We start from the raw sequence: 8126 nt of genomic DNA, 5'->3' as shown, positions 1-8126 counted from the left end.
AGCCCTCAACTCTTTGCTATGGACACGACTCCCACTATTCACGCTGCTGTTTTCAAATCTTCACCAAGCTCCAGAGTGAGCCCTCTCTTAATTCCCCAATTTCAGTGCACAGTAGAGGCACCCTGGAAAGACATTAGCCGACGTCTGCCTGGCTACATTCATATTCTCCAGCCCCACCCTCAGCCCACACTTGGGGCCCCCTGATGGGCAATAATGAAAAGCCTCTGTCCCCAGTGCCCCTGTTTTTCTGAGGCTTCCCATCAGGGTTCCTCCAGGTACCTCCAGTTTAGGGAGCAGCGCCTCTGCAACATCCTCTTCCAGAACAGATGGTGCGATGGGGACGGCACCATAACTGCTGCGACTGAACACAATTAGGGTCCCCATTCAGAAAGAGCACCCAAGGCCCACCTGGTACACACAGGTGGTATGATGGGGAACAAATAAAAAGCAAGTCTCCCTCCACATATGGTTCCCATGAATGGACATTGCTGCCCGAGGAAGGGGCTCAGTCCTTTGAAGTTAAATTTAAGCTGCTCTCTCCTTATACAAGCCAGAAGCCCCAAACCTCAAAGTGAGTGTGTGTGTGTGTGTGTGTGTGAGTGTGTGTGTGTGAGTGTGTGTGTGTGTGTGTGTTGGAGGATGTGGGGCTGATGAACCCAATCAGAACCACAATGTATTTGAGACACTCTCCTGTGGACAGAAGAAGTGCCAGCATGTGTCATCATCAGCTGTGCCCTCCCTGGCTTGACCGTTAATCTGGCTGACCAGAGTCCCCAGCCAGGTCTCTATTTTTGAACTGGCAGGAGGCCCACTGCTATTTACATGTGCCCCCTTCCCCTTGCCTGTTCACTTTGATGGGCCCTTCTCTCTCCTGATTGTGTGTATTAAAACCTTATTTTTGTTGCTCTGCCTCTGCTCATGTGTCTATATGTTTTGTAATATATATCTTATATTTTTATTAAATATATATTAATTATATGTAACCTTAACATTAGATATAAAGATTGTAGGCATATAGATATCTTACAACCATAAAACCTAAAGAAACTTACAGATCAACAAATGTAGGGACCTCATAAAATTCAAATGACAATTTTAATGTAATGGAACAAAGGCAGAACAGTCACTCCCCTCCACCCTGAGAAAATGGCTCTCCCTGCCCACATGCAGACTCTCCTGAGATCTGCCTGTTGGCGGCACGCATTGCAGTAACTGGATGCTTCCACCACTTGTCCCTATGTAAGTTACACAGAGGCTTCCTTTGTACATCCTGCAATGAAGTCTTTTGGCCTTCACTTGGTGAGAACACAATATTTCCTATTAACTCCCTGTGCATTTTTTAAAATATATCTCTATAACAAAGAAAATGTCACTCCCTGGTACCAAAGAAATGTTAACTAGATAAAAATACAGACCTTGAGAGGATATGGAAGCTCTCTGCTAACCCGATCATCGAAATGAACCAAAATATGTTCATCTTGATCGGTTACTCCACATCTCCAGCAATATGACCCTGTAGGCAATTGATCTCCTCCATTAACATTTACAAAATCAGGCTTCAGGTCAAAGCTGGTATGGTTTGCTGACCCCTCTTCTAGTAGAAGAGACATTCAATAACTAATTACACAAATAACAACCACTAAGTGCTATCAAGTAAAAGTTCCCAATGCTTAAAACCCTCTAAGAGTAGAGATTGAACCTATGCAGGCAGATCAGATTGCCCTGAGGGAGTGGGTCTTAGATTTAATGTAGTTAATTAGTCAGGCGAGGGCAAGACTACTCCAGACAGAGGAAACCACCTGGGGAAAGGGCTGGGGCAGAAGACAGTCTGGCAAACCCAGTTGGAAAGACGCTTATGGAGCGGGAGCAGGAAGAGTGAGGGCCAGTGCCTGTGAGCTCAGGCTGAAAACAGCAGGGAGGCCAGCCCCTGTGAGGTCCTATGGGTCTTGTGAGGGAATTAGGTCTCTATTTAAATACAGAGACTGCGGCACAAGAAGTAACATGCTCAAGGCTGTACAGCCTGCACAAGATGGAGCTGGAAGCCTCCTCTGTTCACCTCCAGACGCAACTTCTGTATTCTCTTTGTGTTCATTTTGGTTCTAGCCTTGCCCAGAGTCTTTACAAGTTTCCCTCCATGCAATTCCAAAATCTTTCAACAAAACAAAAAGGAAAGGAAATTTTGTCTGCACCTAGGCTATCCTATAGTGGAAGGCCTAGAGGACTGGGGAGAGCTGTGTTCCCGCTTCTCCTTTCCTCTCTGATGCCCCCTTTTATGGAGTCTTAGCAAAGCTTTCTCTGTCCTTGATGTCAAAGGAGCCTTCATAATATTACCTGGGCTCCTCCTCTTGTATTACCATGCCCTCTGGGTCTCGCCCTGCCCGCCTCTGCACTCTGTCCTCACTGCCTCACTTCCACGCTCCCCTTGGGGACACTTGCACAGCTTGCTGCCCCATGAATGCTCCACGTCCACTTTTCAGTTCCACGTTCCTCTGCTGGAAGAGCACGTGCCTTGCCCGGCACTTTTGTCTGGACTCCTTCTTTTCTTTAAGAATCCACCCAGGAACAGCTTCTGATGCTTCTAGGTCTGCAGGAAGCCATCCCCGGCCCCTACCTCAACCAGCCTGAGTGCTGTGCTCCCCTGCAGGGTTCACACAGTTCCCAGTGTGAATGGCTGACATCCCAAACTACTGTTCACCTCGGCCTCCCGCACTGCACCCTGAGCTTGTGAGCTCTGTGACAGCAAAGGGTTTATGCAAGGGGCATTTGGCACTTTCCACATGGAGGTTAACCCATTTACCTTGTTAATTCCATTCGTTCCCACCTCTTAGGAACCTGCATATTTCTATCCTTCAGATTTCCTACCATTGGACCTTACAGCAGCATTTCTTAAAATGGGGTCCCCAGTCCAACAGCAGCAGCATCACATGGGAGTTTGTTAGAAATGCAACTTCTGGAACCCTCCTTGGACTTCTGGGATCTAAAATTCTGGGGGTAGGTGCAGTGATCTGTCTTTCATATCCCCTCCAGCTGACACTGAGGCAGGCTAACGTTTGAGAACCACGGCCTCCCAGGAAGTCATTGCTCATGAAATTGTTGATTCCCTGAGGACAGTAACGGGTTATTTTCAATCTGGAAAAGAAAAAAGAGTAACTGAGGAAATGACAAAGAACACTTTTACTTCAGAAAAAGAATTTTCTGACTTGATATTTCAAATATGTGACTTCCAAAGAAGGCCTAGTTTTGCACAATTAAAAACAAAGTTGATTCTGTCTGGCTCAGTCTGCCCAATGACTTCCACAAGAAATCAGATTCAGGTCCTTGTGCCTGAAGGCTCCTTGTCAAGACTCTAGATGACACCTTCTCCAAGAGCAGATAAGGAGTCACCTTGGGCTCCTCAGGCTGAGTATACGTTTTCTGTAGGGAACTTCAGAAAGAAATGGTCAACATTCATTCCTCACTTCACCAGAGAAAGAAGAAAATGTCACATGCCTTGGATTCCCTCTTTTTACCATGACTCCACTGAGACAAAACTCCTAACACAGAAACCAACACGTATTCTCAACATTGGGTACCTGCTGGAGGTCCTGCCTTAGCCCCAAAGCCTCAGGTTTCCATGGGGACAGGTTGGTTGAGAACTGGTGGCCCAGCTCTCAGCCTGACACCCAACAGTATCCCCACCCAGGGGGCAGATGGCAGTGCAGGCACAGGTTCTGCAGGCTTTCGTCTTGTGGAACCTATGTTAGAGGGTGTCCTCGTCACTCGCCATGCCCCAGAGGAATCAGCAGGGACATCAGGACTGAGAGAACACATGGCACATCTGACCTCCTGTCCTGGAAACCCCACATCTTTCTGACTGTGCCCATCACATGGACAATATCTGGGAAAGTTCTGCTCTGCACAGTGTTCTTTCTACCAGGCCCACCCATCTGAGGATCCAGATGCTAGGAACACACAGATACTGAAGGAGCAACCACCTGCCGAAGGTGCAGGTACCCCTGCATCCATCTGCAGGAGGAAGGCCAGAAACCACCATATATAAGGATTCTTTGGCCCTAAAAAATGAACCAAGTATTTAGGAGTAACACAGTGATGCAGAATGACCCACCCTTGTCATTCTACATATAGAATCCCCAGTATACACACCCATTAAAGCCTCAAGATTCTTGCTTCATACAAACATCTGCTTACAGATCCTGAACACACACACACACACCCCAGTGGTGTGTTGCTAACTGCTTAATAAAATGCTCTCCAGGGGGAAATCGGAAAGCCTAGATTTGTGCTGCTTATGTGGTGTAAATATCTCAGCATGACTAATTTTAAACAACCAACCTAATGCCACTGAACACAGAGCTGAAAAGAGATGTGCCGTGCCCAGTGGCTACCCCAAGCTAGCAAAAGTCAGCTCCAGCACAGCCACATCCTTTCATAGGAATACGTGTACACAATCTACCTGTACCCGGAGTAGGACCCTCAACTCTCACCCCAAATATACAAACGAAACCACCAAACTACGTACCTCCGGAACACAACCTCCTCATGTATCCCGAACAGACACACACAACTAAGATAGGATAGGGTGGTCATAGCCTCCGTTAAAGGAGAACAAACTTGCTAAACAGATGAAGAGAACAAACTATCCGACAGCGCACAAGGAGGTCCTGCAGTAAAGAGGTGGAAAAGAAGAAGGAAAATCCCCAAATTCGCACAAGTGCGAAAACCCATGATTAGTGTCCCTGGCTTGACCGATGCTCATTATAACAGTGAAAAACACACCCTTGGGTAGAGATTTAAGATGTTAATGATTCACGTGATATAGGCACTAGTGTGTGCAGCAATAACGCGTGCGCATCCAGAGAACCACCCAGAGCGTGCTTAACAGTGACATCCCTTCCCACCCCTTCATGAATAGTCATGTAAGGCTCCCAAAAAGGAGGTTTCCCCAGCATCAGTCAATGCTGTCTCACCTTTGAGCAGCACACTGTGATCCGCTGTCAGAGTGTATGTTCGCTTTGCAGTAACCTCTCTTGCTTACTTTTATGTTGGACTCACTCTCAAAGTAAGACTTCTTTTGTGCAGCAAAGTCAAGAACCTGAACCAGCCCACCAGCAACACAACTGCTACCTGTACCTGTACCCTAACTACATGGTACAGTAGATGGACTGCCCAATAACTACTCAAATTTGTAGACAAAACTCTACCCGCCCCAAATGCTCACATCACTGCTAAAACCATGTATGTACATATATATGTGCCCAAATACAAACATGTACAATGAACACAGTACCCATATATACTGTGAACCCTGAAAGGGCTAATCCTTCAAGATGGATCATGAGTGGCTAACTGGGCCTAAACTCAAAATGGAGCCAAGCAGCCATTTGCTAACTGCAGGTCTCACACATGTACCCTGCTTCCTGCAAAAACCATGTACTTGTGTCACTTTGGGACTTTCACAGCTGTCTGTTCCTGTTTATGCCACCTGAATCAAGGGGTACCATTTCATCATATGGACTTAAGAAATAAGATTGTGACTTGCATCAGTCAATCAGAAATAAACAACTTGTATCCCTCATTTGCAGAGTGAATCAGATTGGGATCTGAGGACGAACTTTCTCTATAAAAGATAATACCTCTCTTTGTTCTTTCAGAGTGTACCTTTGTTTTGCACTGAAGGCTGGGACTCCTTGATTTACAAACAGCTCACTGGAATCAAATTTCTATTTTTTTTCTTTTGTTGTTTTTTTAAGAAAATCCTTTTCAGTATATTTGTTAACAGTACGTAATGAAAATTCTATAAGCATACGCTCTAAAAAAAATCACCAGGTATACAACACTTGTGTTAGGCATCACCCAGAAAAAGAATCACATACAATCCCACAGCTCTAAAATACAGAAATCCATGATTCTTGAATGCAAACACAACCTACACAGCCTCTCTGTTTCCAAATACATGCACTGAATCTCCCACATCTCCCACAGTACAAAATACAGAAGCCCCATAAACTCAAATACACACAGAACCACAAACTAGTTTTATCAAATACATATAAGTCCACCTCACAAACACTGAGAACACACATACGAGTGGCAACACCAAATTCTGCGAGTATTACATTTCACAACAGACACAGAGGACCACTAAGTCTTAATATACCCAAAACCCCTCATATACACACTCACAAACTACCCATGAATACACACCCCACCCTCCCAGATAAAACCCATACAACACCAAAAACCCCACAAAAACACCAATAAAACTCTCATATACACACACAACTTTCATATACCCATGGGCACATACACACTCACGCAAATATCCCCATTCCCTGAATGTGTAAATCCCCCAAAACACTATCCAATCAATATGCTACATCTCCGGAATACAACCTCCTCACTTCATCCCCCCAAACATGCCCAAACACATGTACGAACACTCTAGCATTCTCCAAAGAAATACACTTTAAATACTAACAATCCCATATTCTATAAATAGACTTAGATAATTCATCTATCTGCTGATAAATATACACACAAACCAGTATACATATCCAAGATGCACAGAAATATCTCCAGCATATCATTTATGAATACCCATAAAAACGCTTCCCAATCCCAAATTATCCCAATCTAGTATGAACCAGCTCCCACATTGCCAAGTACTAACCAATAACCATATCACACACCTCTAATAGATATAAATTCAACTCTCTCACTCTCCGGTATAAAAAGAGAACCTCATCCCTCTTTCAGACACACACATACTAAATTCCCAGAATATACAAGCCTAATAACCACTTACTGAAAAATACAAGCACATAGCTCCACAAAGCATTCATCTAAACTGCCATGCCCTTGAACACACACACAAACTCAATACTCATGTAGTTCTCTACATGCCCTAAATATACCCACGATTAACTAACACGCCACAAATATGCAAACATGCCACCTCATATCCTCAAATACACATACAGTTCCACAATACCGGCACATATGTAATCATACTTCCAAATGCTCACACAGAAATAACTCCATCTTCCAAGACACAGAATCATACAAATTCCACCTCACAACTGCACACATTCATCCTACCAGTCCCCCAGTAGACATGGAACTGCCCTCACACATTTAAATAGCCATACACATCCCCTGAAAATCATAAAAAGAAACACGAATCACCATGCAACATGTCCTGAGTACACAAATGGTCTTCCTACATTTCCCAAATACATAAACCAGAGTGTACATCCACAAAAATAGACACAAGCACTTTCTCTATTATTGCCCATGTGCACAAGATATGAAAGATAATTCTTCCAAATCTGCCAAACATTAGACAAATACAAATCCCCAACATTCATCTGAGAAAACACGTGGAAAATATATCTTCACAACCCAAATCACAAATATCTAACCCCAATTCTTCTGGTATACATATCTTACATCTCATATCCTCCAAATATAAACTCTCACTCCTATAGACTCTCACAAAAACAGTTATGACCTTCTTTTTTGGGGGGCGGGGAATGGAGTCTCACTCTGTTGCCCAGGCTGGAGTGCAGTGGCACGATCTCGGCTCACTGCAACCTCCGCCTCTTGGGTTCAAGTGATTCTTCTGCCTCAGCCTCTCAAGTAGCTGGGCATGCACCACCGCACCCAGCTAATTTTTGTATATTTAGTAGAGACAGGGTTTCACCATGTTGGCCAGGCTGGTCTCCAACTCCTGACCTCAGGTGATCCGCCCACCTCAGCCTCCCAAAGTGCTGGGATTACAGGCGTGAGCCATCGCACCCGGCCCAGTTATGACCATCTTTAATCCGCAATCTCCAGACAGACACCACCAACCCACATGTGTGAATACATATTAGATTCTCGCCAATTAAATACATACCAAATTCCAAACTAAGAATTCATATAAACACATTTTCACATACACAAAACCACCCCCACAAATCTCACACCCTCCGAAATCCAAAATAAATCTTCCTGACATTCTCAAGTACACACTAACCCAACCACCCAAGATACATACGTGTGTGCAGTAAATTTTAGATACATGTGTAGCCTGCAATTTACAAATAATATACCACTAGTTTTTATTTGTAAATTCCACATAAGTA

This window comes from Macaca mulatta, chromosome 9 (genome assembly GCF_049350105.2).
Source record: "Macaca mulatta isolate MMU2019108-1 chromosome 9, T2T-MMU8v2.0, whole genome shotgun sequence".
NCBI classification, from domain to species: Eukaryota; Metazoa; Chordata; class Mammalia; order Primates; family Cercopithecidae; genus Macaca; species Macaca mulatta.
This window is presented reverse-complemented; position numbering follows the sequence as displayed.